This window comes from Sebastes fasciatus, chromosome 13, assembly GCF_043250625.1.
Source record: "Sebastes fasciatus isolate fSebFas1 chromosome 13, fSebFas1.pri, whole genome shotgun sequence".
NCBI lineage: Eukaryota > Metazoa > Chordata > Actinopteri > Perciformes > Sebastidae > Sebastes > Sebastes fasciatus.
Genome location: NC_133807.1, coordinates 28,420,911 through 28,433,166, shown reverse-complemented (window position 1 = coordinate 28,433,166; position 12,256 = coordinate 28,420,911). Strand labels below are relative to the sequence as shown.

At 46.2% G+C, this 12,256-nt stretch overlaps 1 protein-coding gene across 3 annotated transcripts in view; it reads left to right on the top strand.

The window, feature by feature from the left end:
- glis2b (GLIS family zinc finger 2b) overlaps positions 1 to 12,256 on the top strand; it is a 31,139-nt gene that overhangs the window by 1,485 nt on the left and 17,398 nt on the right. Inside the window, exon 1 of one of the 3 annotated variants that reach the window (XM_074656684.1) lies at positions 4,224 to 4,777. The exons of the other annotated variants lie outside the window; for them this stretch is intronic. The gene's annotated coding sequence lies outside the window, so the exon portion shown is untranslated. Of the gene's footprint in view, positions 1 to 4,223; positions 4,778 to 12,256 lie in introns of those variants that run through there. 3 annotated transcript variants of the gene reach the window in all.

The following is a 12,256-nucleotide window of genomic DNA, read 5'->3' as shown; positions in this document are numbered from 1 at the left end:
TTGTCGCCATCTTGGCTACGTAGCGGAAGGGGCGGCACCATGACCGCTATTCAAACATACGTAGATAACAGAATAAAACAATACGTAAACATACCGGTGCATTTTCAGCCAACAGGAAGACACGTCGTAGGAGTAGGCGACGACGTTGGAAACGTAATTTCCACTCTGCTTTCATTTTTTTCTTCAACAAAGCAGGCAGATATTTTGGTGGGTAGTTGACGGGTAAACCCTGAGGGAAGCAGCAGTGCAACACAAAAAATGCCAGCTGCCTTAAAACCCCGAAGAAGAAGAAGAAGAAGATATTTTGGCGGGTAGCGGGCCACGGTGAAATGTTGCGATCGTCATTTCCGGTCAGTGCGCCGCAGAGTATTCGATTTGAGACGACCCTACCCCGTTGAAGTTTACGCACTACTCAAGTAAGTACAGAGTGCACACAGTGCACTACATTGCAGTGTATTTCAAGAAGTACGTGGATTGGAACACACTGAGTGTCTTTATGCTTGATACGATACGATACGATACGATACGATACAATTTTATCGTCAGTTTGCACTGAAATTCATTTTGCATCCATAGGCAGCTCAGTTTGAGAAAAAGTACACATACAATAGACATACTGTTACCATAGACAGACAGACAAGTAAGACCCATCAGACAAAAACAAAACACATCACCATTATTCATACATAACCCATTACAAAATGACCATCTGTCCTCTGGATTTACACGTCTTTAGCAGCACATTATTTATTATTTAGCAGCAAGATGGACTGATGGACAAAAGCGTTCTTTAGCCTGATGCAGGTTAAATGTAGGGACTCTGAATCGTCTCTTGGAGCGCAGAAGTTGATATTCCCCATTTAAAACATGTATGGGATAAGAAGAGAGATGCTGTTGATAACCTCTTTTTAAATCATTTTTGTGTTTGGACCAACTCCTAAGTTAGTTGAGGCCGAAGCTATGTAGCGCAGGGGGGCCGAGGATGAGCACAAGCACAGAGGCCTAGATAAAGAGCCATTTTACTCCAATTAAGCAATTCCACTGTCCCTAAGCCTAATTGTGTGCACACTGGGACCGGGGGGTTTGGGACGGACCTTCTCCCCATTGGCTGCCTCCCATGGGCCCATTGTTCCAGAAGATGCCAGCCAGGGGGAAAAGAGCCGAGGTCCTGCCAAGGCGAACCTAACAAGCCCTGTGCTGGAGTGGAATAAGGCCCGATCATTAAAATGCATTATAGGCCCACAATGCAGATCGAGGCACACTCATGAGGGGGGGCTGGCGGATGGGCTGTGTATTTCCAAGGTGACTGTGTGAACAATATATAATGTGTGGGCGCGTGAGAGAAGCCGTCACACAGATATCATATGAGACCCGGAGGAGGTCTGGCTGTGGGCCCTCTCTCAGAGTATGTGGGGAGGACTTATAGACTCCCTCCCTCCTCCTCCTCCAGGCCCATGCTATTTAATCCATAACCCCTCTCTGAACTGTGAGCACAGGTGCTCCTCGCATCCACAGCCCACTCGCCGCATTGTTTATCCAATCAGCTGATGATCAGTTCAGCCGCAGGTCAACCACAACATCCATCTGACAGAAAAGACTGGAGGCCAGACGCAGAGGCGTCCATCACCACCACCGCCACTCTTACACAGCAGAGAAAAAAGGCTCTCAGCGGCGCCATCATAAAGCCAGATGTCCACTGGGGTCCAGCTGTGCGTCCCTGTGGTGGCATTCCACACTCTCAGGATGTGTTTGTGTAGGCAGACTTTTTTCTTTTTTCTTCTCTGTACATTTTCTCGTCCTGACTGCACGCTTGGCCAGATGTTGAAACTTGGACAGCTGCTGAGTTTTGACACCAACTTGCTGCAATTTATACGCAAGAAGATACTCCATATAAAGGCTTTCCACCAAAACCAGTCACTTAAATCAAATCACGGGTGTGGTTGTCACCTCTCCAATTTTCCCCCGTGCCTTAAGTTTTTGCCCCACGCCACAGCCGTGTGACATCATACCTCAAACCGTGCGAGGGTAAAGGCAGCTGCTTTATGGTGGAAAAGGTGGACCCTAATGGCATATCCCTGCGTCAGAGAACAACCACGAGGCGTGCGGTGGAGGGATGGTGGGAACCCACAGTGCACTTGTACTTAATGCCTTAAAACCAGTCTAATAAAAGCGTACCGCACCTCATGTAAAAAAGAAGCAGTTGATTCTTACAGTGCGAGTACGAGTCTGAATTCCACAACAGTGAGTTTTGTTTTTTCACGCAGTGTTGTCGGCTTGTTGTGGGGCCACTAAAAAATATGTTTTCCACTGGAGGGAAAACTGCTACCAGTAATTGGGTGGAGTGTAAGTGGTACAAACTACAGTGGGAGAGCCAGTGTGAGTGTTTGAATTGATATCACAGTGGGGTTTCATAGCTGCTGGGGATTACGGTCAAAGCTGAAAGGCAACTGAGCAGCAGGGGAGGGAGGATTATAGTGGTCAGTGAATGAGGCAGCATGCAGCGAAAAACATAGCACCTGATTCACACTCACATTTATCTTCACAGGGATAATAAGAGACACATTATAATAGATCCTCATGACAGATATGTCCTCTCTGTGGTTACACTCGTAGACAAGAATCAGACAATTTAGTGATTCATCCGTTAAATATGACTAACGTTATGTTGAATGCAGTTACACATCCCAGCTCTTGACCTTTGATTGGGCTGAAAATGTCAGAGGAGATGCATGATGAAGTAATAAGTCCCCTCAGTGAAATGAGCTAGAGGGGGGAAATGGTGTATGACGTGGTATCAGATTTGGATAAATCCCATGGAAAATTAAGACTGTATGAATGTAACAAGGAGAATTTGACACGTGTTGCTGAACATTTGTAGGAAAACGCGCGAAACATGAGGAATAACTTTTTGTAAGATATCATACGAACCGTTGTACGAGGATACGTTGTTCAGGTTTACAATCCACCTGATATGATTACTAGGGCTGTCAAAGTTAACGCAATAATAACGCTTTAACACCACTAATTTCTTTAACGCTACTGGCATCATATGAAACCAGAAAACCTAAGGAATACATCGGTACCAACCATGTCATACTAGCTTGTCGTGAAGGAGGCCAAATAACGATACAAACTTACGTTCAATTTTGGCGAGGAAAAACTGGCATGGCCATTTTCAAACGGGTCCCTTGACCTCTGACCTCAAGATATGTGAATGAAAATTGGTTCTATGGGTACCAACGAGTCTCCCCTTTACAGACATGCCCACTTTATGATAATCACTTTTGGGGCAAGTCATAGTCAAGTCAGCACACTGACACGCTGACAGCTGTTGTTGTCTGTTGGGCTGCAGTTTGCCATGTTATGATTTGAACATATATAATTGTTATGCTAAATGCAGTACCTGTTAAGTGTTAATTGATTTCCAATAATAAAGATATTCATACATTTGCATAAAGAAAGCATATTCACCCACTCCCATGTTGATAAGAGTATTAAATACTTGACAAATCTCCCTTTAAGGTACATTTTGAACAAATGAAAAATGTGTGATTAATCATGATTAACTATGGACAATCATGCGATTAAATATTTTAATTGATTGAAAGTCTTAATTGTTACTGATAATATTACCAACTTGACCTCCTTACTTTGGCAAATCTTTGGTTATTTTGCAGCTGATATTGGCTGCATGTTAAACCAGTGGATTTCATACGAGCCACAAGGCTGAAGTCATCAAGGAGACTCATTAAAATCGAAGTTGAACCAGAGCTGATTCAGTGGCTGAACTGAAGTTAAACTTGAAAATGACTGCGCTTTTTTCCCTCACTAAACATCTTATCACTAATCATTGCCATGTGTGCAGCAGTGGAGGTGACACACGCATACTTAGGAGTGCAGCAGTGTGATGCGTCTGATGGCCAGACTCCTGGACCCATATACGTTAAGAATAGACAGAGCGGATGTACGGAGCTTGACTCACACTAACTTGCAAAGTGAAGGAGACCGGTGCATACCGCTTTGCTCCCTGGCTGGCCGGGCTCACGGAGCGTGCATTTTTCTCCAGTTAAACTGTAACCACTAATCACCTCACGGCCTCTCTGTTTCCTCCTGGAGCAGACCGTTCCCGGGTCCCCAGGGTGCGGTTAAAAGGCCCTCCTCGGGGGGGATATATATATGGTCTACCCTTCTTTTTAAATCACCTGTGTGGGACATCCCAAACGAGCACAGGACTCTTGCTCTCTCTGCGAGGATCTGCCGCGGCGAAGTTTAGGGGTCAGTTCCTCTGTTGCGAGTCTGCAGGCCTGCATTTCCAAAATAAACACAGACAACTCAGTGCCTCGCTCCAGCTACCCCACCCTACCTCTTCTCTTTAATGCTCCTTCTGCGCTCCCTGCTCAGTGCTTCTATCGTGAGAGAATTTCAGCTCGCAGAGCCTTTTTCAGACAATACGCAGACCATGTCTGGGAGCTCTGGATGAGGAAAAGTTAAAGAGAGAATACAGGAGAAACGCCAAGAGTTGAAAGAATAACAGCGATGTTAAGGAGCTGTCAGAGAAGAGGTGGAGGGATTAGAGGAAAGCCTGATTTAAGTCCCATTTTGGGTTTCCACCAACCATACATTAATAACTTATAGGAGCTTTTACATATGTGGGAGGTGTGCAGTAATACGCTCACAGTTTAAGTGGAGGCACAGCTGCTTTGTATTATTATTTACTTGCTTGGCCAACACCCTGGATTCTCCAGTTTACCCTCCATAGCGCTGCAGCACTTCAGAGGTATGTATGTTTGCTTGTTTGAAGAGAAAAGAAAGGGAGGAGTCGGACAAGAGGCCTGTAAGTACGGGTGAGGAATAACATGGAGAGACGGGGGGTAGAGGGATTGATGGTGTTTTTTAAAGAAGGGGGAATGAGGGAGACGGGTGAGGCATTTCGGAGACTCAAATAAGTCTCTCAAGTCTGGGCCTGGGCCCGGCTCCCTGTCTGGGCACATCCAGTCCTGTCAGCTAGCTTCCAGACTTTGCCCCCCCCTCTCTTCACCCCCTCCGTCCCCGACTCCCCGGGACTCCATCTCCTCCTCGCTTCTTTTTTAACTCCCTCTTTTCCCTCCCTCGCATTTTCGTCTCCCACTTTCCATGAGCCCCCTGCTTCACGAGTGACGCTTACATTATATAAGACATCTTATACATGCGGTAAAAAAAAGGGAGAAAAAAGTTTGGCCTGTAAGTGTTTACCTTCTCTGTGGTGTCGTGGAGATGTTGCCAGCACTAATTTAATTCATATGTGCTGTTTTTTCTCTTCTCTCTTTCATGAGGGGGAGCCTTATGTAATTTGGAAATGTTTTAACTTTGAGGTTTGTGAAATAAAGACTTATTCTGACCTCAGATGCTTCTTTGAAATAGCCTCGCTGTTTTAATTTGGTCGCTAAAAGTTTCAATAATTGACTTCCAGTGGCCATCTTGAATCTTTAACGCAGCCCGTCTCTCTCTTTTACTGCGTCCGATTGCTTCTAAATGCTCCTTGTTTGCAATAAATGGCGCTGTCGGCCTCGGTGAGCTCGGCTATCTCTTAATTGATTCTAAATGTCAGTATTGATTCAGGACAGAAGAGTGCGTAAGAGCACGAGCATCGCCCTGACCTTCAACACTAATTGAGATCCTCTCTCAGGCCCGTTCTTCCCGATGCTGTGCCGATATACTGTATGATTGCATTTGACCACGGCACATTCATTAGCCCTCGCTGTTCCCAGCGTGTCTCGCCAAATCAAAAGAGGAATCGGCTCCAGATCTTTCTGCTCGATTCCAAACGGATCGCACACACGCCAACCAAATTTAAACCAAGAGTTCAGTGCTACTCCATTTTACGGCATTATGCTCGACTCTGTCTGTCGCCATCTCACTCGCCCTCCATCTGTCCCCTTGCATCTGTCTCTAGTCTGCTCTCTCTTTTTCTGTTTCTCTCTCTCTCTCTTTCTCTCGGTCGGAGCCGCAAAAAGATAAAAGCTGTAGGGTGTAGCCTGTCACTTAGTTGAGCTAGAAAACACAGAAAATACAGAGAGGGAGGGAGATAAAGGGAGAAAAGACTGTCATATTGACCTTGTCTTAATGCCAGCCGCGGTGGGAGGGGACGCGGCGGGGCGGAGGGTTACTCAGAGAAAGCAGGCGCCCCGTGTGAGGAGGGAGGTAAGTTGGCACGGCCTCACAAGGAAAAGACAACACCGGCTTTGTGCGTACATATATGTGAGATCACTGGTGATGGAAGGCTGAAATGGAGGTATAGCAGTAACAGTATGGGGGGGCACGCCCAAATTTAAAGAAGCAGGACCTCGTTGATTGAGTGTGTGTCTGCCCCCCCGATGCACACACACACATCACGTCACTTTGTCTGCTAATTGCTCTCTGCTGTTTTGTGTTTCTCCCTCTTCCTGTTTTCTTCCCCTTTCAGTATGCTTTTCCTTGCCCTGTCTCTTCTCTCTGCACATATAGACTAACCGAGACACTCCCTGTCCGTCCAAAGCACATCTGGCTCTGTGTACCCCCCCTCCACCTCCTCTCTTGGCTCTCCTGTGCAGCGAGGCTGGTGCACAGGTGTCACCAAACTCCTCTCCAGGGACGGGGAGAGGCCGTCCAGAAATTCTGGAGGCAAAGATGTAGAAAAGTTACGACACCACCACGTGTCTGATTGGGCCTCAGCAACATACTTACCAACCCTCACGATTTTCCCAGGAGACTCCCGTTTTTCATCGCCCTCTCCCGGTTTCCTCCCGGGGTCACAATTCTCCCGTATGTCTCTCTTCACACTTTGTTTTCCTTTTCGTTATCTTAAACTGTTTCTGGCACTGTACAGCGTGTATAAGCTCAACTGTTTCCACCCGGGCAACAATAGAGCTACACCAAATGTTGTTTCCCAGCAGAAGAGAGCAGTCTATGCTCGCCACACAGCGCAGTTTGAGCCCATATTTGAGCTGCATCACAGCGTGCAGGGCCCGACATATCGACGTATTGGAAAGCTATTGTGGCGTGGTGCAGAGCGATGTGTCTGAAAGGACCTTCAGTGAGTGAGAGAAGGAGAAAGAAATGGAGAGTACTAACTGAAAGAAATACTCAAGCAGGAGCAAAAAATGAATACAAACTGATGAATATTAGTTTACGCCAGAGGGGTGAATTATTCAGTTTCCTGAGAATTAAAGGTCAAATTAAAAGTTTAACATAAAAATGCTGTTGCAGTGTACTTTCTTTAAGGTCTCAAGACTGACAAGTTTGCTCACCAACCGACCACACAGCGATAAAAAGCGCAACCACCACCACCCTCCCATGCGTTGCCCCCCCCCCAGCCTCCCTGCGGCCGCGTTGCATAAAGCTGTTGTTGGGATCATATTACCGCGGCTATTGAATGAGGAGCTTCCCAGGGAGTTCACTATGTGCCGCTGGCTTATTGAGTTGCAGGCGAATGAAAGTGGCCGGGGTCAGTGTGTGCAGTGCGAACGGGGGTTTGTTTCTCATGCGTGTGGTGCCATAATATTCCCGTCCAGGAAATGACTGTGAGACAGGCGCACCCCTCCCAAAGCTGGAGCGGTACCACAGCAGCGCTCTGAACTGGTCTGAACTCCAGCGTGCTGTGCACTAGTACACGTATGCATAGTCTATAAGAGGCTGTGAAGTCAGTTTGTTTACGTGTGCATATGCCGAATGCCTCCCTGACTCTTTAAGTTGTCATTGGGAAGATAAACCACATTGGTCCAGTTGAAATACACTCTGGGTTCGCTGCTTATCGCACCACAGTTTCCATACGCATGCCACCCCTATTAATCTTCCCATAGCTCGCTGTTAACTGTGTGGGAGAGCAAGAAAGGGAGATTTCTGGACCTCCTCCCATTCCCTCCTACCCAGTGGCTTAGAACTGGTGCTGAGTTTTCACCAGTGAGGGAGTATAACAGACCTGTCGAGTTCAACTGCAGCTGCTTCAGACATTCAGATATGTTTTGAAAGGACGCTTGGTGGTTATTCAGTGATACAGTTTTTGGGGATGCACACCTGTGTGCTTCGTTGTGGGCCGAAGCCAGTATTCTAAAGGTCTGAACCCTGCCCTGGGATTTAGGGAGTGGCCTTTTGTTTGTGTGCTGGGAGAAGCTGGTATTTTAAAGATTTAGGCAGGTGCCAGTGCTCCGCATTCCTAACCTGACCTTGTGCTCATTTGTGCTGCCTTCAGGGGAGGTCTGCCTCTACAGAGCCGTCAAACTAGGGGCGAATGGGTGCTTGTATACATGCATGCACATCTGCACATAAGGTTTTCAGCTTCCTATAACCTCCCTTTCCATCCATGTCTAAGTGCACTGTGTTTGATAAGATCACTCTTTGCATTCATGCATCTCTACAGGGCTCAGCATATCCATTATATACCCACATAAGGAGAAAATGATGTTTGGATAAGTAGAGACCTCCAGAGATTATGTTAAAATGCCAGATCTGACAACGTTACACCTCCACGAATATTACTTGAATTTCATACTGCCAGTCTCGCTGTTACAGAATAATGCTAATGTCGGTGTGAGTCAGCTGGAATGACAGCATTTTCGTGTGGGAGTTAGCAAAGAACCATCACTTCCGAAACACAGAGCCTATCCAGCAAAAAACCCCAGCAAAACGGACACAGCTGGTTGGTGGGCTGATGAGAGGGCAACGAGCTGGGAAGCATTCAAAAGTTCCTTAAAGAGTCACAAACCCCCCCCCCCCCTGCACCTCACCACATGCACATAAAACAAAAGGCCTGTTTACCCCAAGTTTAGTTGTGAATATGCACAAACTGTAAAAACAGAGCTGTTAACTTTTATCGCCGGGCTTTTTCCTCTATCACCACCACTGTTTTTCCTTTCTCTCTCTCTCTCTCTCTCTCTCTCTCTCTTTGGCTTCATTTCTTCTTTTCTTCCCCCCCTCCACCACCACCAACACCACCACCACCTCTCGTCTTTCCTCTCCTGTTGCTTTCCTACTGAGCGTGGTGTGGTGACGCCCCTGCTTTGGCTGGCGAGCCGACTCCAGACCCTGTGATTGCGCGCAGGAGTCGGAGGATTGCATCACTGCCTGTGGGGAGAGGCCACAGGAATGGGCTGAAAATGGGGGGGGAGAGAGCAGTGAAGAGAGAGAGAGAGATGTGAGAGGGGTCGATGAAGGAGAGGAAGAGGAGAAAGCGAAGACAGACGATGGGGATATAGCCCGAGGAAGCGAGGAGGAAGCCGAGAGGGAATAGGGCTGAGGGGGATCATGCAAGTTTTTATTTATATGGAAGTAAAGATGAGAGAGGGAATGCTTTCAGTGGGCTGCAGGAGGTAGAGAGGCCCAGCAGAGTTAGTGGGAGGTCAAAGTTAGTCAGGGAGGGGATGTCGATCAAATCAAGTCTCCTCTTCTTCTCCTAAGGTCTCCTGCTGCGTTCATTGGTTCCTTTGCTGCGCTATGAAACTGCATTGTTGTGAAATGCCCCACGTTATTGTAAGATTACTCACCACACTTCAAAGCCTTCGGTACCGTCGTGCGAAGTGCCTCAAGCGTCAGCGTGTTTGAGCAGTAAACCTACCCCGACGCTGAGTCACCGACCCCTGGAGGATTATCTGTTCACCGCTGATTGCTGCCCCCTGATGCTACAGTATAGATTAAGACCGTTTCAGCTGATTAAAAACGTATGGATGTGATTTTTGAACGGGAGTAGGTGGGAGAGAAAAACTAACCAGTGACTCAAAACACATGTTGCTACACGTGGCCCCTCCATCACGTACTGTTCATGTCACATAGCAGCTACTAAGCAGTCTAATAAATTGACTGTGGCTTTGGGGGAAGTTTCCTAGCCTCATGCCAATGTGCAGCAGCTCTCTCCTCCCCTGTACCTGCCTCTTCTCTTCTCTTCTCTTCTCTTCTCTTGGTCGATCGCTTTTATTCCAGAACAGATTCTCTAAAGAGCTTTGCATGTCAAAAGTCAGATTCTCATTCGCCAAAGGCAAGCATTACAATATTGATCTGATAATGCACGCTTCCCTTGAAACTCATCCGTCATCCCTCCACCCGTCCGTCCCACAGTCCCTCCAAGAGTCAAGCCAGGTCACTGTGTCGCGAGATAATCCCGGGTTGAGCAGGTCATAAGGCTTACTGACACAATGTGAAATCTCAGTCAGATGGCTGTTTATAGATCGTTCACGGCCTGATCTCACTATACGACTGGCTAAGTGGAATTGCTGTTCTGTTGTCAGATCTGTTTGGATGCTATTAAGATGCTGGTGGAGTATTCTCTCGATTCAATTAAAATGAAGTACCACTCACAATCCTGTCACTGATTCAGCCTGCTCTGCCATGAATATCAAATCTCTGACCGTAATCCACGGTGCTGTCAGTATTGTATTCTTTACAGTAGGTTCCTGTAGGATCCTGTGTGTTTAAAATGCATGTTTTTAGTGACCAGTATGCATGTAGGCAGAGGTAGGACCAAGTCATTGTTTTGCAAGTCAAAAGAAAGTCTTTGCGTTCAAGTCCCAAGTCCTAGATTTGAGTTTCCCGTCCTAAATGAGTCATAATGTGCTCTGTGTGCTATTTGCGTCTCCATCTGTAATGTTCGACTCAAAAGTTTTGCATAGTGCAAATCATTTGGGAATGAACAGCGTTAACGTTAGTTGATTCAGGAAATTAATTGATTAGTGGATTTTTAAATAACATACTTTTTAATATTTGGGCTGGGGGGAGGTCTTCAAAAGGCTCGAGTCCACACTTCTGCATTTTGGTCAGTAACGTATAACACCACAATAAATCCCTGATATGCTGCATGTAGAGCTGCATCTAAAGATTATTTTAATTATTGATTAATCTCTTAACTATTGTCTCACTTTGAGGTCTATAATATGTCAGATAATTGTGAGAAATACCGGTCACAAGGGCACAAGGTGACAACTTCAAATGTCTTGTTTTGTCTAACAAACAGTCCAAGAGAAGCTAAAACCACCAAATGATTTGCATTTTTGCTTGAAATATAACTAAAACAATTAATTGATTGTCAATATAGTTGCCGATTAATTTTCTGTGGATTGACTAGTCAATGAACCCACTAGTTGTTTCAGCTCTAGTTGAAAGGCATCACATTTCTTTATTCTAATATTGAACGTTTTCGTATGCTTCAACTGGTTTATATCTTTAGATTTAAAAAAAATAATAATCATATTCCAGTATGAAGGTACAGTAAACACAGATTCCTATTTACTAAAACTAAATGTCCCATAAATTCATATCATCTCCATATGGAGAATAACGTCCGACTGTTCGTACCAAAGTTTGCATCCTAACAGAGACGTTAATGTTCAACCGCAAAGAGATGTCGCTTTAAGCGCGTGCTCTTCCTTTCTCATGAAGAAGTCTGCTTTGACAACAAACCGCAAGTGCGACCCGCCCTCCTCCTCCTCCTCGCCCTCCTCCTCGTCCTCCTCCTCCTCGCTCTGTGCCTCCCTCCCTCCTGGCACCTTCCCTCCCTGCCTGCCCTCTGCCTGGAATTCCTCAGTGTCTGAACGCTCTGGCTGGAGGCCATCGGTAGCTCGCTGAGAAGCTTCCTGTTGCACTCTCTCTCCCTCCTTCAATCCCTCTATCCCTCCCTTTTTTCTTTCCTTCCTTCCCCGTCTCATGAGTTGTCTCGGATTTTTCCCCTTCCTCTCCTCCTCTGCATCTTTATCACTTGATTTTTCTGCATGCTCACACTCTCTTTTGGTGGTATATTCCTCTATATATTCTCTTTTTTAAAAGAATAATCTTGTGCTTATTCCTCTCTGTATTGAAGCATGTGAACACACGTGTCACTTTCTCTCTGTATTTCTGTTTCCGTGCTCCAACAACTGGTCTCAATAGCTCTTCCCCAGTGGCTCCATGCATGCTGCTATTACATAATCCTGTGTACAATCCCCTGTGCTTTTTTTTAGTTTTTTTGCAACAGGGGTAAGGAGAAGGGGGAGAGGTTTAGATTGACAGTAACAGTTATTCTTTGTTACATGAACTTATCTTGCAGAAATGGTGTGAATAGAGGAAATAATCGGGCAATTAAGGTACCATTAAGGCCAGGTAGTTACAGTAGCAGGTAAGAGAAGAATGAGATGAGAAGTGGAAGAACGTGAGAGAAAAGCAAAGAATAGAGGGATGAAGAGAGAGAGAGAGAGAAGGAATGAGAGGCCCAGAGGAGGAGGAGGAGGACGAGGAGGAGGAGTGGAAACTGAGGTTTCCTGTCTGAGGAGTCGGCTGG